This window comes from Amphiura filiformis, unplaced genomic scaffold (genome assembly GCF_039555335.1).
Source record: "Amphiura filiformis unplaced genomic scaffold, Afil_fr2py scaffold_274, whole genome shotgun sequence".
NCBI lineage: Eukaryota > Metazoa > Echinodermata > Ophiuroidea > Amphilepidida > Amphiuridae > Amphiura > Amphiura filiformis.
Genome location: NW_027305738.1, coordinates 36,778 through 55,063, shown reverse-complemented (window position 1 = coordinate 55,063; position 18,286 = coordinate 36,778). Strand labels below are relative to the sequence as shown.

General features: G+C 36.4%; 1 long non-coding RNA gene across 1 annotated transcript in view; it reads right to left on the bottom strand.

Annotated features, from left to right (window-relative positions):
• Window positions 1–203: 203 nt before the first annotated feature.
• LOC140145443 (uncharacterized) overlaps window positions 204–18,286 on the bottom strand; it is a 54,830-nt gene continuing 36,747 nt past the window's right edge. The window contains exon 3 of the long non-coding RNA XR_011858060.1: window positions 204–358. This is a non-coding gene — a long non-coding RNA (uncharacterized lncRNA). The remainder of the gene's footprint in view (window positions 359–18,286) is intronic.

Here is an 18,286-nt window from a genome sequence, read left to right as displayed (position 1 = left end):
TCTTTTGATGAGATGAGCCACTTTGAGTGTCTGAGATGCATTTGTGAAGTTCAAATGCTAAACGTTTTAAAAAACGTTTCTTGCATTTGGCACACCCATATTCTTTTTTTGTTTGTTTAATTCCATTTCCTGGAATAACAGGGAGTCCTAGTATGTGGGTTACTTGCTTTGTGTTTTGACTTTGGTACAGTCTGACACCCTCCTCACCTTGGAGATCCTACTTCTCCGTTTGTGATGACTTCTAGTTATATGCCTCCTATACCTCCCAAAATTTGACCACCATCGTAGACAGTATCTGCATCTGAAGGGTTGAAGTGGCAGAGTACTTTTGGTGATTCTTGATGGAGGTGCTTGCACTCTGTAAGGAAACAGGAAATAAATATTTAAGTTAGAAGAAAGTTCAAGAGGAAGAGAGAGAGAGAGAGAGAGAGAGAGAGAGAGAGAGAGAGAGAGAGAGAGAGAGAGAGAGAGAGAGAGCGATCGCGATTCAACATTTTCTGACGCTTAGCGAGCCTATTTTTGACATTTCATGACGCCATTTGACATTTCATGACGCGGGCGAGCGAAACGGCATTTCGTGACTCGACATTTCATGACATTGCATTGACGGCCTCGTAAAAATTAGCGAGTATTGAAAGAAGAAGATCTTTGCTAATGCATTTTAGTACGGTCAAAGTTCATTTAGTATGATTTACGACCTCTTCCAATTAAAATATTTCGGCGACGGATGTAAATATTGTACAGTCAACGATGTACATGTAGCGACGTTCCAAGCACAATTTTAGTCTACGTTTGATGCTTCATGCATGTTTTAGACATTCAGGAAGAGAAAATTCAGGCAATTTCAGGAGTAAATATGAGGTAAGTTCCTTTTAAAACGTGACTAGCCAAGTTGTATTTGTATGGATGTTGGGGGATGTTAATATCAAGTTAGTCCTGCCAGCAAGACTTCAGTCTTTATCATAAACATAATGACATATACGGACCTGAAGTCTTGCAGCGGTACATAGGGATGCACTGTACGTTTAAGAAATGCAAACTTCAAGCATCAAGAAATATTCCTTGTATTTGTCAGTTTTACCTCAGAGATGCTGTAGACCCTCTCTACACAGTGTAGAAAGATCACAAGTAGAATGCTGCTCAATATGATAAATCCAAATCATGAAAATCAAGACATTTTTCAGAGCAATATTTTGACCACTTTTGCACTAAGTAAATTACTCCCATGAAGATTGCAGGTTTTGCCAACCTTGAATTCACCCAAAAGATGAGATCAATGTAGATCAATCACCTCAACTTTGTGAGTATAGACTAGTACAGTTGGATTAAAATCATCCAGGCACGCCCAAACCCTGGTACAATGGGATTATAATCATCAGTGCATGCTCAAACTGTCCTTGAGAGAGTTCCTCAGCTACATCCTGAGAGCCCAAAAGGAGCCCACATATTGTGATGTTTCTTATTTGTGCAAAAGATAAGAATAGAGTGCCCTGTAACTCTAGGTACGACGAGTTACAGTTACTGGAACTAAATATCAAGTACGCTTCACTGACATGACTGGAGGGACGTGTGGTTCATGAATGTAAAATTTGTAAGCTTACCAAATTGCTTGAAATCATGAAGCTTCCTCTGTTGTGCGGCCTGTACAACTTCTTAATGTTCACCACTGTGTACACAGTATTGGCCGCCGATTGTAACAAAGTAAGCTTAAAGTAACAAGTCAGTTCAAGAAGCTGTAATTGATACAGTTCACAGTTCTGCAAATAAATGTAGTTCATACATATACCGGTATATGGTATCAACAGCATGTTTTGCAAAGTTCCATTTACAATTTACATATTAATCCAGCGCGTCATGCACATTATATGCGATATGGTTATACGCTTTAGAAGAGACCCTTGTTAAAAGATATTAGGTAGTAAACAAGCTGAACTAGAACTCATGCCATGGCATGGACGCTCGCGAGTCGGATATATTAACGATGTATGCAGCAAGTGCTTGCACTATTTACGCAAAGCGTCAGTGATGCACACAATAAGATAAAATTAACTTGCTCAGTCCGCCGGGTTTGGAGTCAGACGTGCGCGAACATCACATACATCATCCGCGCTTTGCGTAAATATACCTTTTTCTGATAACATCACCTATACTCAAATGCAGCAAACCTTTGACGAGAGCGACTTCCGTGATGTTGCAAATTCGGCGCTAACAACGCGTACAGCGCACAGTTCATTCATTAAATTTCCACTCAGCAACAACATATCGCCTTAGCAGCCAATCAGAGACAAGTGTGTGCAACGCAGTAAATACGCGATGTATCCTTACAATACGCGCTCGTCAAAGGTTTACTGCATTTTAGTATAATCGATATTGGGGTCTCAGATGTAAACAAACAACACGTGCGTTTCCCACATGCCCACAATGTGAAAACACCAAATACTGCGTATTTTCTACTCTGTTTTGTCATCTTTTACATTAGCTTCCATAAAATAATTTTTAAGGGAACTATATGTATATAGGTACTGGTTACCTTTGTTTCAGATGTTTCAGATGACAAAATACAAAAGATACGGAAAACCGCCATGCTATTTGAAAATTAATCTTTGTTTTGTTTCACAATTTTGTTTACTTTTTACACCGTGACGAATAAAACGTGCACTGCGAGCTGGCAATCTCGCGCAGGATGCCTAGCGTCGCGCAAAGTTGATCGCGCACGCCGGCGCAGTATTTCCGTTTGGGTGCTTTCAGATTTGTTTCAGATTGTTTTGATACGGTACCACAAAAAACAAAAGATACGGAAAAACCGCCATGCTATTTGAAAATTAATCTTTGTTTTGTTTCAAAATTTTGTTTACTTTTTACACCGTGACGAATAAAACGCGTACTGCGAGCTGGCAATCTCGCGCAGGGCGCCTAGCATCGCTCAAAGTTGATCGCACACGTCGGCGCAGTATTTGCGTTTGGGTGCTTTCAGATTTGTTTCAGATTGTTTTGATACGGTACCACAAAAAACAAAAGATACGGAAAAACCGCCATGCTATTTGAAAATTAATCTTTGTTTTGTTTCAAAATTTTGTTTACTTTTTACAACCGTCACGAATAAAACGCGTACTGCAAGCTGGCAATCTCGCGCAGGACGCCTAGCATCGCGCAAAGTTGATCGCGAGCGTCAGCGCAGTATTTGCGTATGGACCTGAATATTGATTGATTGGTGACGTTAAAATGGTATTTATACAGGGTGGCAAAAGTTACAGGGTGGAAATGAAACATCATGAAAGAGGTTATATTTTATACTCCACCTGTCTAGTATCTATGTATTTAGCCGAAGATATGTAGGCATTGAAAAAAGTAAATTTATAAATAAAATTCCAAATATATATACATACATGTACAGGGTGCTGGGTGGTCAAGAAGCATATTTTCTGGTGGCGATGAAACCATTTGAACTTAAAACCTTATACAGAATAAAATCTAATTCATTGCAACATCACCAAAGTTTGAGCCACCCTGTACATGTATGTATATTTAGTATGAAATGGGTAAGTATGTGTGTGGATTGTTTGGCAATAGGGGTCTAAACTACAACATGAACACATTCATGTATCACATAATTGCTTGATGTGTACTGAATGTAAACCATAGTGTATAGTTTTTCATCATTAAATTATTATTATGTATATTTGTGAATTTGTATGTTTGAGATGGAACCAAAAATAAATGAATCTAAATCAAATTTTTTGTTTGTTTCACCCTGTATATTGATTAGACCACCCTGTATGTTTGATGTAATATATCAGTTTTTTTTACAATTTTTATACAGTAACCTTGCAGAATATGTATACTTTTATGTATTTTAGATGTAGACTTTCTTAGATACATTGGTTCACTGTAAAAGGAGCCACATTTCTTGAAAATACACATGGACTGTATTCAGTAAAACAATTGGATTCCAAAAATTTTTTGACCACAAACGCTACATTATGGTACAATGTAGATCTCAAACATTAAAGGTGGGCTTGTTTATTAATTTGCACCTTTGTCAAAATTGTTGCTCATTTTAATTTAATGCATTCTTTAGGTGTAAATATTTTTTTCTAGACTTGAAATTAAAGGGCGCAAAAATACTATTTGGTGGTGTGGAATGATGTAAGGTTCTCGGGGATCAGGGGTAGCGCTAAGTTGCTTTTTGGGGTCCCGGACCCACCAAAATAGAGTTCGGACCCCTTGTTTTTAAATTTTCTGCAAGTTCAGGGGTCCCTGCAGACCCCCAGTTTTTCAATCTAGCGCTATTGCAGACATACTATTTATGCTGCATTTGTGCAACTCGGACTCACCAAACTCTACTCCAGACCCCCTACTTTTTAATTTTCTGCAAGTTCGGGGGTCCCTGCGGACACTGGAGTGTTTAGTTCTAGCGCTACCCCTGTCGGGGATTGTATAAAGGACAATGTGCTCTTTTGCTCAAAACTTGTACCCAAGGTAATCTTGAAAGTAGGTGAGATGCTGTGTCCATCTGACATTTGTGAAGATCAAGATCAAGGATCAGCAGCTGATGAAAGTTTGTTTGTTGCAGTTAGAGTATTTGAAATAGCTGTTTACTTTGTGTTTGAAAATGACTAATTTAAATGCTGCAAATTTACTTTATAATATTTGTGTCTGATTCCTCTTGATTTACAGAAACATGGGATGATCACAATAATTCATCAGAATAAAGTAAGCGGGACGCTACAATTAGTCGCTGTTGCTGGAGTTGCTAAGCTGTATACTGTCAGGTATTACTTTTTCAAAATTACTATTATCTCATTAATTAATGTTTTATGGTTCTAGTTTTGGTATTACATTTCTATCACTTTTCATGCAGTGTAATATAAATACTTCACAAAAATACAAATATGTTCATAGCTTCAAAACTATTGATAGTATTCATAATAAAAAAACAAAGATGTTTTTTTTTATTCCATACATTTTTTTGATACCGCACATATTGATACCGTATTTGCTGAATTTTGTTCAATATTATTTAAAGCAAAAACAGAATTTAAAAGTTGCACTGACAGCAATCAATGGTATTGTGATGTACCGTGAGTAATTTATTTTGTTCATTTAACTTACTATGTCTCATCAATCAGTAATAATCTGCACTTATGGCAAGCAGTTGGGGCCATAACATATGTTAGTTCAACGTGCTGTGGGATTGTCATAATGCATTGTGTAATTTCCACAACAGATTGAGCTAACAACCAATAGAAATTGCATTTTTGACCATGAGGTATGATCTTATAGCACGTTGACAAAGGTTTTGAGGTTACTCCTTATGAACTTCCACAATGCATCGCATTGCCGATTCACATTATGCGTTGCAATACCCCAAAAATGTGACCAAAATAACCAATCATGGTGATACTTATCAAGGCCTTTGGTTGCTAGTTCACTGCTACATAATAATGATTCAAATGCTGTATATAAGTGTAGATACTTTCTACATGTATGTTTTGTTTTGTTTTATTCTGCAGGCTAATCAAACACCCTTTCCCTTTTTGACTGTCTTCAAGAGAAAAAGATAAATTTTGTATAATAACATGATGTTTTTTCATTTTACAGTGTACTTGATTAAAATACATGAAAGCAGTGTCCGAAACAAGGAAAATATAGAGGTTGTCCCGAGGATAACTAAAGCATAAATTCTGCTTGTCCTCAAAACATTTTGGTTGTCTCCAAAATGTGTCATATTTTTTAGTGCAAATATAGTGGTTGTCCAGTGGATAAGTACATAGCTCAATATGGTTTTCCCATTTATTTTTGGACAACAGGACAAGAGGATAAGTGCTTATTTCGAACACTGCATGAAAGTATTTTTATAAATTGATGAGGAAAGGAGGGTTTTTTTTGGTCATTTCAAACAGTGCTCAAGGAAAGGAGGGGGTCCTTTTTTCTTTTTCTTTTTTTTCAAATGTGAGATTCTATGAGCTAACCCCCTAGAGAACCACAAAAATTGATCCTTGTTTCTCTATGAAGTAATTTATCTGTATAGAGTATCCTAAAGCATTCTAAAGTTCTAATTTCTTTGGAAAAATCTAAAACGTAGTTCAATTGCTTTACAAGATTTATTTCCAAGCTGTACAGTGAGTGATTGGTGCCAAAATTTGGATCATATGCAATACGTTGTGCCATCAGCAAGCCCCCAACGCACTGTGAACTTAATTTCTGCAACACTTTGAAGCAATACAGTGGTCTGATTTTCTTTATACAACAAGGTATTGTGTTGCAGCAATGCATTATGGCCCCATTGGCTTGCCATTTGTACTGACCATAGAAAACACTGTAATGTGGCTGATATTGACAGTTTCCTTATTCTATACAGCACCAAACATGTTTCTGTTCTGGTTATATATAAGGGGTTTCCCCAAGAAAATCAATTTTGATTTTAGACATGGATGACACTCACTTGTAGTGACAAGTAGTATACATGTACACATGCCAGCCTATGTTCAGGCTGTTCTCTAATATAAAAGATTACAACTTATGTGATGAATATATATTTGTTTGATTAATGTTTAATTGTATTGTTATTATGTTTGTCATTTGATAGATTGAACAAGACTATTAGATCACCTATCCAGACAATTAACACAACCTTTATCGGAAGTAGGGAAGCTCTCTACATTACTGCCAGTTAGTGTGCAAAAAAAAGATGTGGATTTGGAAACTCTTTCACAAGGTAATTAATTTGAAGACATCCTGGCTTCTGTGCAGGGTGTTTTGTGACTAGCCATTTTTTTTTTTCGTATTTGATTTTTTAAAACTTTAAAACTTTGATTCATGTGTCCCCTCGTTCTCCCACCATTCTTGGACACCATCAATGTCTGAGTGCGACATTGAGTTCTCGTCTACATGAGTTCATAACTCATATGTTTTGAGGTCTTGAATGTGTGACATGAATGAACAGCCAGTTTGTCCAAAGGGTCATTGGTCCGAAAAGGGTTAAAGTTGGTTTAGGGCATTTTAAGTTAGGATTATGGTTAGGGTTAAGGTTAGTGTTAGGGTAAGCATTAGTGTTAGGGTCAGAGTTGGGATTAAGAGTCAGGGTTATATTTAGGAATGGGGTAAGGCCATGTTTAAGATTACACTCTTAGAAAAAAGGTTCAAAATATAACCTGGCAAGTATCTTAAGCTGTCCTGTATTAGAACCTTAAAAGAGTTGTACAAGGAACCATTTTGAAATGGCCAACAAGAACCATTGTTTGTTTTTGTTGACGCTTTCTGCTACTTAGTTTATTTGCCCATTATATATATATATATATATATATACCAGTAGGCATCACATTGTACCTGCAATTGGTCCAAAACTTAACAATCATGGAAGAAAGTCCAGTTTTAGAAGCAGAAGAAAACCGGAGAAAACCTGCGACAGCGGGTATGGACTGGAATTTTAGTAAAATTACATGATTGTGCAGAACAGATTTATGGGTAGAAATAGGTATATTAAGAGAGAACCAGACAAGGGAGGTGAAAAGCGAAGGGCAAACCACTCAGCTTATTTTGCTTTTTCATGCAGTTTAATCTTTCTGTTCGGAGAGAAATCAAACAGAATTGAAAGAATATGTGATCCGTCACAATCAATAGTCGTTGATTGCTAAATGTACCCAACTCTATAGGGTGGGGCTTGTTTGAAACAAGTTTGTTGATGTTCAAATGACAAATTTACCAATGCCCTTGCACATTGTATTTTTTCTATCATAATGCACTCCACCTTCGAAAAATTTAAACAGCATGTGCATTGTCATTTGAACTAAACTCAACCAATAAAGTATCGAAACGATTATAGATGGTTAGATATATCGGGAACTGAAATATATAGCAAAAACTTATTTAATGTATATAAAGCGCAACTTTCTCCTGCGCATTTTGATACCTCTTTTGTTGCTCTACGATATCATTTAGTCGAGTTATGGGCGCCTGAGTGGCTTCAAGTCAGATTTTAAAAGTTGCACTTAGCTCCTATTCAAGCCAAATGCGTTGTACTCTAACCAATAAATGACCATAGCTTTTGTCCGCCAAATTCAAATGAGTATTGAAATGTCAGCAGAAAGAGTTCATGAGATAAGTCAGAGATAAGTAAAGGGTAGCAAGTATTGAAGTTGGAAGTCGAAAGAGTAAAATAAAGTAAAGTTCATGGTTAAGTAAACAGAGCACATCTTTGTCTTGAATTTGTGTGTGTGGGTGGGGGTGTGTGTGTGTGTACACGACGAACGCATTTGGCTTGAATAGGAGCTAAGTGCAACTTTCAAAATCCGACTTGAAGCCTCTCAAGCGCCCATAACTCGACCAAATGATATCGTAGAGCAACAAAAGAGGTATCAAAATGCGCAGGAGAAAGCTGCGCTTGATATACATTAAATAAGTTTTTGCTATATATTTCATTTCCCGATATATCTGACCATCTGTAATCGTTTCGATACTTTATTGGTTGAGTTTACAACAAAATCACATCTAGCTATTCTATTCATATCTATCTAGCTAGCTAGCTATTAACAGATGTTAAAGATGATCAAGAGCTTACATTTGTTAATTAAATGCAAGTTTAAAAAAACAACTTTACTTAAACTCTTGATGAGAGTATCAAGAGTAAAAATCCTGTGTTGTGTATTGTGTTAAACTTGAACAGAAGACCTGTTTGCAAGAAAGGTGGGCTAACCTCACTGAGCTGTTCTTTTCATTCTTATTTCCATAAATCTTCATTTCATTACAGGTGATTATTTTTGCCATACAAAAATCATAATGCGTCGGAAACAAGAGGTGCAGCTGTTTGTCTCAAAAGAGTAGAATTTCATTGATGTGATGACATGCTTGACAACATCCACTTGCTATATCCTACTTTACACCGGAAGAAAGGAAGATGTCCTTGAGGATGTTCGTAAGAGGACTGCACAGCAGCTTGGGTTTAGTCTCAACAGTAGAGATGCCAAAATGCCTAAATTAACAATTTCGAGGTAAAGATGACTCACAAAGCTGAATTATACATAAAATGTTCGGAAGAGTCCTGGGAATCTTTTCTACTATGTTGTCAAATCTGTAACCCGCACGTTCTATTCCATTTCCATGGCAACAATCACGCTATTTAAGGGTTTTTGTTATCTTTTACCTAAAAATGGCACACTCTAACTAGCTATTTCTTGACAACTAAATGGAGTAGAAACTTCATATTTGGTGTGCAGAACATATAATGAATACAGGGATATTTAAAATATATGAACAAAATGATCGCTTACATTTATATGTAAAAATGCCATTTTTTGATGATTTTTGTTCAGTTTTGACATGGGAATTTTTTTGCAAAATGACTTGTGCATCATGGAAATTGTATCAATTTACTAAAATGGATATTTGGATCAAAAAAATCAACCACAACATTTTTCTGTGACCTATGGTTTTTGACCTATGACCTTTTGGAATGCATAAGTAGGCCTAAAATGCATGTTTTTGGTGATTTTGGTCATTTTGGCCAAATATTGACCTCTTTTCACCAATTTTAGCAATTTCTTGCATTACAAATGTTTGAATAGAAAGCAAGGGATACAGACTTGATAACATAGCAGGTATTAAAATTCAGACTCTAAGGAATAATATAGATGATATTCAGCTTTGTGAATAATCTTTACCACAGGCCAAAATTTTCAATAGACTGGCCTCCCTACTGCAAGGAATTGAGTCTAAGATTGTCTATAGAGAAGAGAACTATAATAACTGTGATCTCATTATAAGCAGTGGCGTAGCGTGGGTCATCATATTGGGGGTACCGACCATGATTGGGCCAGGGGCACCGTGCCTCTATGACACTACGCCATTGCATGTAAGCTCATCTCAACCTTTATCCTACTGAAAGTAGCAGTTTGATAGTCTGCATGTTAACTACATGTACCGGGTACTGAAGCTAATGCTAAGTATCTTTTATTACACACATGCTATCAACTGAAAATTACAGCAATATATTGTTATTATTTTAACACATTCTATCTACTTGATTGTTTTGTATTACACAGATGCTATCTACTGAAGATAGCACATATTGTATTGAGATTTATGACTGCGCATCATTTGTCTTGCAGGTATTGTAAAATATAGAAACATTGTGCTTCGCAACCAAGGGATCCTTTTTAAGAGTAAACTAATTTTTGTACATACATTTGGTCTTTTAACTAGTATTTTAATCACATCTTGTAATATAGTTGTATAATTTAAGTTGTATTAAGTTGTAAGTTAAGTATTTTAGTCTTATTATCTGTAAAGCGCCTTGAGGTGTTTCGTAAGGCGCTATATAAATGCAGTTTTGTTGTTGTTGTAATATCAGGAGTGGTTAGATTAAGCACATCGCATATATTCATGAGGTTATGAATTTGTATTACACACATGTTTTCTTTAAAAGATAGTACTTTGATTGTTTTGTATTAAACATGTGCTTTCTACTGAAGATAGCCCTTGGAATGAAATGTTTTATATTCCCTTTCTCTGTGTCATGAGAAATGCCACCTGGCTGCATCTGATGCCAAATGTGTTGCATGATATATTCCTTGGTTAGAAACTAGCTTTTTTTTTATTAATCCAAGATGTTGACAGACATCCCCTTCAATGCTAGCCTTTCAATAGTTCCTTGCAAAATTTGCTTCCTGACAATATAGCCAAGGTATTTTAGCTTCTTCTGATGGTTAAACACGTACATTTACTTTTTTGTCTGCATGGTTTATATTGGGAAAATAGGGCAACTATTTTCCCCTCTGTACATGTAATAGGCCCGTAGGTGATAAGCCTATAGCCAGTACCTCAGGAAAACATAGTTTGCCCTATTTCTCCTCTGTACAGGGGCATTGTTATACATGTTTTTGCTTCTCATATCAAAACCGCTTGAGCAATACAACTCAAAATTTAAAAACATTGTTTTTAATAGAAGGCCTCAATGTAAGATAAAAAAACAAATATATACTACAACTTGTAAATTCAGTTGAATAAATACAACATGGCAAGTGACCTGTTCCCACATTTTCATCAATCATAACAAAGTGTCCAGAGAGAGGATTATGTGACACAGCAGGTGGGAGATATTGGCATGATGTGTTCAATAAGTTGAATTTATATGATATCTACTGAATGTAGCTCTTTAGATTGTTTTGTATTACACACCTGCTCTACTGTTATAGTAGTCAGGATGTATATTCGGGATCTGGTGGAATCTAATTTGGTCCCTGAGGTGAACTAGAGACCCATGGCCCTACTATTTCACCGAGCAGTCAATATTTGTTTTATACTTAATGTACTCCTTGTTCATTGCTTGGTTAAAACATGACATGACTCATGACACATTAATACCCTGGGCCAGTACTGAATTCCATGCAGTGTACATGGCGCATATGAGTTTCACCGATGCAGCACATCAGTGGGTAATAGTATTCCAATAAGCTTTTTGACTCCTTTAATTTTTGATTATGTGATGCACTTTTAACCAATTAATGGACAAGAATATATTAATGAAGGATATAATAGATGAAACATTGTTGGGAGGCATATCTTGCAATAGACCTGGAATGAATTAATGATTTGAAGTAATATAGGTCCAAGTGCAAGATCGAAGTTGTAACAGGTTTTTATTTTTACATTTAAATTTTTATAAGCTATAGGCTATATGGTTTTAATGCCTAATTTATTTAAAAACTGAATTATTATATCTGAAAGTATTATGCCCATATATAAATAAGTGAATTAAAATGGAACCATCCATTAATGGGTTATCTCGCTGTGGGAGGGGGAAAGGCCATGGGCCATCCATATTTTGTCATGTTTTTCCTTGTTTGCAACAATTAGAATGTCTAAGAACTTAAATTTTTGACAAAGGTGCCATCAGCCAGGAATTTATCATTAGAGTCTCCTCTATCTGTTAAAAAACCCCAAAAAACAATGCCTAGATGTTAATCCACAAGCCTCAGCACACTTTACAGGTTGTCCCTGACCACTACGGCCCCACATCATTCCATAAACCATTAAACAACAAATCAGGGACTTTGCTGCTTCAAGAGCGCACACCCTAGACATTCCACAAATAAACCATCGCAACCAGGATCAGCTCCCCGAGTTTCTTACGGGTTACAACGAGACAAATTAGCAGTAAGTTCCTTGTCCAGGGGAAATTCAAGTTAACTCAATTTTAATACTAGGCACCGACAGGGTTCGAACCCGCAACCTCTCACACCATAGTCAAACGCCTTAACGATTGATCTAACTTGACAGCTGACCCGGCTGGCAATTCTGAAAAGTGACGTGGACTGGGATATTTTGGTTGAATTTTTTTTCAAATTTGCACCCAAAAATATCAAATATTAAGTAGCCATCTATACTAATAAAATAATAAGCGGTCTCTATCTGTGTATCTGTCTGTCTGTCCGGCTATGCGTTCCGCCGCGCTTCGACGCATCAAGCCAAAATTTCGGATATGGATAGGTGACGGGAAAAGCAAGTTAACTGGGTATTTTTCAAAGGGCCCCCTCGAGGTCAAAGGTCATCTAGGGGGGAAAATACCCCAACTGGATAGCAAAAGCAGCAGCAAGTGGATACAAAGATGTGTAATGGGCAACTCTGGACAAGTTTCATTCAGCTTTTGGCTGTTTGCCCAATTTGAAATGCACTGTAATGTCTACCCAGAATGCATTGCTGCAAAGCTACAGGTGCACTAGCATTAAGAAAATAATGAGCTCTGTGTGTTCGATGGCAATGCGTTTCTCGGCGCTTCGATGCATCATTCGATATTTCGGACATAGATGGGTACCGGGCGTGCGCTGTTTACCGGGTAGTTTTGAAGGTCATCTGAGGTCAAGGTCAAAGGTCACAGATTTCAAACTTTGTCCGATCGGGCCCAAACTTGGTGGGTGGGATCCTTGATAGGAGGGAAATATATGTCCAAAATAAAAGCGAGGTCACCCGAGGTCAAAGGTCATTATGGAGGGGTCAAATTGCAAACTTTGTCCGATGGGGCTCAAACTTGGTGGGTGGGATCCTTGATACGAGGGGAATATATGCCCGAAATGAAATCGAGGTCAACGGAGGTCAAAGGTCATTACGGAGGGGTCAAATTTCAGACTTTGTCCGATCAGGCTCAAACTTGGTGGGTGGGATCCTTGATACGAGGGGAATATATGACCGAAATAAAATCGAGGTCAACCGAGGTCAAAGGTCATTACGGAGGGGTCAAATTTCAAACTTTGTCCGATCAAGCTCAAACTTGGTGGGTCGAAACCTTCGTATGAGGGGAGCATGAAAAACATATGGAGGTCATCCGAGGTCAAAGGTCAAAGGTCATGGATTTCAAACTTTGTCCTATCGGGTTCAAACTTGGTGGGTGCAATCCTTGATACTGAGGGAATATATGCATAAAACAAAATTGAGGTCAACCGAGGTCAAAGGTCATGTAGGGGCTAAATTTCAACTTTGCTCTATTGGGCTTAAACTTGATAGGTGGAATCCTTCATTATGACTGAGGGAGCATGAAAAAAAATTGCACCGAGGTCATCCAAGTTCAAAGGTCATCTGGGGTCAAACAGTATCGCTATCATGCCAGTGCTCTCACAGCATCTGGGCTCTCATAGCCGCAGGTGCACTAGTAACTTCAAAAGAAAACTGATTGCAATCTTAATTTTTGCTCTGAATAATGGAGGGCATATGAATATTTTAAATCTGTGAACAAAAATAGTCCATCATACCATATTGAGGTAATATTTATAGCTTAAAACTTGCAATGCTTTTTTGAAATGTATATCAATGTATTGAACTGGAAATTTGTAATGGAAAAAGTTAATGGTGACATATTTCTGTGCCCTATAGTTATGAACCTATGACCTCCAGAAAACAATAGGCCATTTCAACATGAAATACAAATTATTTGGATTTTTCCACTTTTATACATAGGCCTATAGCAGGAAGCCCGGAATAAAAAGTCCTATGATTTAATTACAAGTTCAGGTAATTTTTCAGTAGGGCTGGCAAAGGTCAAAAAATAGATGTTGCTTATACCTTTAGGGTTGAAGTACTTTGGTAGCATGTTAGAATGTACAGTAACCAGTATTCTTCATCAGCAATACATAAAACATTTTTTTCAAAATCAAATATTACATGATATAAACTCACCTTCATCGGAAAGTTTAAAATCTTTTTGAAATATCATCTTCTTATCTTCAGTAGATAGCACTATGCACTGTAATCAGTGGATCTGTTATCTTCAGTAGATAGTATGCACTGTAATCAGTGGATCTGTTTTCTACCATAGATAGCACTATGCACTGCGTGATCAGCGGTGCGAGATTACAGTAATGATTTTATTATCTTCAGTAGATGGCACTACATGTATGCACTGTAATCAGTTGATCTGTTATCTTCAGTAGATAGCACTATATACTGTAATCAGTGGATCTGTTATCTTCTGTAGATAGCTCTATACACTGTAATCAATAAGAGAAGATGAGAGCAGATAGCTCTATACACTGTAATAAGTGGATCTGTTATCTTCAGTTGATAGCACTATGCACTGCATAATCAGTACAGTATTTGAGTATTAGCTTCAATAGATAGTACTTTACACTGCATGATTAGTGGTGTATTTGTCTGCTATCATCAGTTGATTGGTTCCATTTTTTTCTATGCCCCCTCCCCTGTGGTACCCATGAGGGGTTGAAGGTCACAGTGGGGCCAAAACTGAAAAACAGTCCCATCATGTTGTAATGTATCTCAAATTGTTCCTCTTATCGCCACAGGGAATAAAAAATTCTATTGTCATATTTTTCTACAGTGCTTAGTTCAGGAGTCAAATGTCCAAACTTTTCAGTGTTGCTAGTCTTCAGGAAATTTCCTGATTTCAGGAAATTTTACTTGGATAATCCTGTACAAATGTATAGGCAATGCACATTTTCAGGATATTTTTGCCATTTCAGGATTTTTTGACATCACTGACTGGCACAGAGGTCAAATTTTAAAAACGGTCCGATTTCATCGAAACTGGAGAAATCTCAAGTGAAACATGTAATTAAGTCACAATTTTGGTGCAATTTGTATTTTTCTGTCCCCCTTGGCCTTGAGAGTTAATGTAGCCAAAGTCCAATATAGAAATATGTACATGCATAACCGTTGACCCATGATTCATCCGATTCCGAGATTAAATATTTCTCAAACAAATTATTTTCCTATTTCGTTTGTAGAGAGGGGTAATTTGAGACCAAACAAGATTGAATCGGTGCATTTTGAAAATTTGAACTCTATGCAATGAGATATTTGATATTTGACATAATACCGCCTGAACTAAGCACCCTAGTGTAATATAATTATATTTTTTAACAAACACCAAGATCACTGAAATTAGAATAATTGTGTATCTTGTTGGCACATAACCAATACTAGTAAAAGTAACCTTCATGTAGATTATAGGTCCAAGCCTGGGATATTAAAATTATTTTGAAGATGTCAATTGTGTATGCAAAAGTCAAAATGTTGTGTATATACAATAAATGAAATGACTCCAAAAATTTGCTTATGTTTTGAAACTTGCTTTTGTTTGCTGTATTTAGTGGTTTTCCTTATAGGCTGTATCAAAATGATTGTTACCTAACAGTTTCCAGTACAAATATATAATATTATGTACAAGACTGCAACACAAAATCACATATTAAATTTGTGGATTAATATATAATTTTTGACATTTCAAGAGAATTCTATGTGGCAAATGTCACAACTAATGTGTATCAATCATTTTGATGCAGCCTGTAATATAACCTCCCATATATTTTTTGTGTGCCAGAAATTAATTATTGCTCAATTTTACCCTCCCATGACACATGAATACTGTAAAAGTGGATATTTTCACAGAATATTAATATAATTATGCTTTTCCTGCTTAACTCGGATACCACAAAACAATGATCAATTGAGAATGATATTCTTTCATGTTTAGGACTGCGAGAATACTCACAAATTTAAAGAACCAGTAGTTGAAAATTGGCAAAGCACACAAAATTACATACTATGAGAAATTTCCACTTTTTATGTCAAAATTTATGTCACATGCCAGAGGCTTGGGAAATTTTTTAAATATCTGTTGTACATCGAAGACCGAGAATTCTCTGGCCATTGTTAGTAATGGCTGGCAAAAGGTGGGCAACAGTGCTTAATATATGTGACACGATCTGCTCCATGGGGGCCAAAGGAGGCATTTTTGAAAATTGAGTTACTATAATTATTACCTTCTACAAACATTAGGCTATCATATACTGAAGAAAGGAAAAGGTCTAACTAGCATACTTAGTTCTCAAGTTCTGAGGTTTTATGATATGTATTTTCCTATGTATTTTATTGTTTGGCCCCTATGGACCAGATCGTGTCACATATACCCTTAGGTGATGGAAAAAGAAACCCCTGTTCTACCGGCCAGACCGACCCTGATTTTCCAAAATTTGGGAAACATATTGTTCCTGTACATGTACAAGTGAATGCCGAATATAACAGGAAAAATTGTTTGTTTGTATTTCCCCAAATTGCAAAAATTTTGTTGATTTTTAGGCCCAACATTAAAAGGTATGTCCACCCATATAACAAGGTTTTCTTTGTCACCTTATCTACATGTATGAGGCAAAATAAATTCACACCAAAAACCAGATTCTTGTTAAGCAACTTATTTCTTATATTATTTGATAAATCAAGTTTGTACAGAAGTGAAGCTCAGACAAATTGACACTCTAATAAAGGAGAGAAAATATCAGAACAGTTTGATTCAATTGGTAGCACTTTACACTGCATGATCAACAATGTGTCTGCTATCTTCAGTAGATAGCACAATATACTATATAATCAGCTCCAACAAAATAGTACAGGGTGCTATGGGTTTGGGATTTTCTTTTGCTACATTAGTGGAACTATCACGATTACACATTGAGTTCACCACCACACGCCACAACAGCTCATGCGGATCTGCCCCAAAATGAATTGCGGCCAAGTCAATTAATTATAATGAGAGGGCGGTCTATCTGCTGTGTCCTAGCAGGACATCGGTCAATGTAAGACATTAAATATTAAATGCGAGGATCACAGAGGATCCTCCCACTTAATATTTATGTTTCACATTGACCGATGTCCTGCTAGGACACAGCAGATATGTCGCCCCTCTCTTTATAATAAGCTAGAATCATGCGGTCCATAATTGAGGTGGCCCACAGAAAGGTGGGTAAATAACAAAGGTTTGTAAATACAAATAATATGCAATATGCAAATAAGCTCATTAATATTCAGAAATATGCAAATAACATGACACAAAACAAAGCAGCACATCAGGCCACTATATCCTATCACCATATAGTAGAGAGGCTACTTTCTGGCTACATAGGGTCCCGTGCAATATTTGTGGACAAAGGTGCCAGCCAGGTTAAAATTAACCGTAAGAGTCTCATCTTTCTGATTAACCCAGCTGGCATTTCTGAAAAGTGATGTGAATTGAGATATTTTGGTTAAAAATGTGTTTTTTGCAACTTTTTTCCAATTTTTACCCAAAATGTCAAATCTAAAAGTAGCCATAACTTGAAAAGAAAATTGACTGCAACCTTCATTTTTTGCTTTTGCTCTGAGTAATAGAGGGCATATGAATATTTTATTTCTGTGAACAAAAATATTCCATTATACCATATTGAGGCAAAATTTGGGTAAAAACATGCTTTCTTACCAAAAATGCCCATTTTAACGTTATGACTTATTTCACAAATTCACAATGACTTATTTCTGTGACTCATAGTTTTTCGGACTTATGCCTTCCAGACAACCAAAGGCCATTTCAGCATGAAATACCTTTTTTTTTTTTTTGATTTTTACATTTGTAAATACATAGGCCTATAGCAGAAAGGCCGCAATAACAAGTCCTTTAAGATTTAGAGAGGCCACATAGTGATTTTGAAGTGGTCGTCTAACATTTTTGGACAAAGCTTCTTGTGGTGTTAAAATGTATCTACACACTCTAATCTTTTCATTTTACCCAGCTGTCATTTCTAAAAAGTGACGTGGGCTGAGTTGAAATATGCAGTTTGTGATTTTTTTAACCTTTTTTTTACCAAAAATGTCAATTATTAAAACAGCTATAGCTTTGAAAGTAAATGATGTATGAACTTAATATTTTCTATTTAGAATACATGTCACATGATATGTATATTCAATATTCGTTAACAAAAAAATTGCATCTATATATTTAGAACAACATTTTTATGGAAAATGCATTATT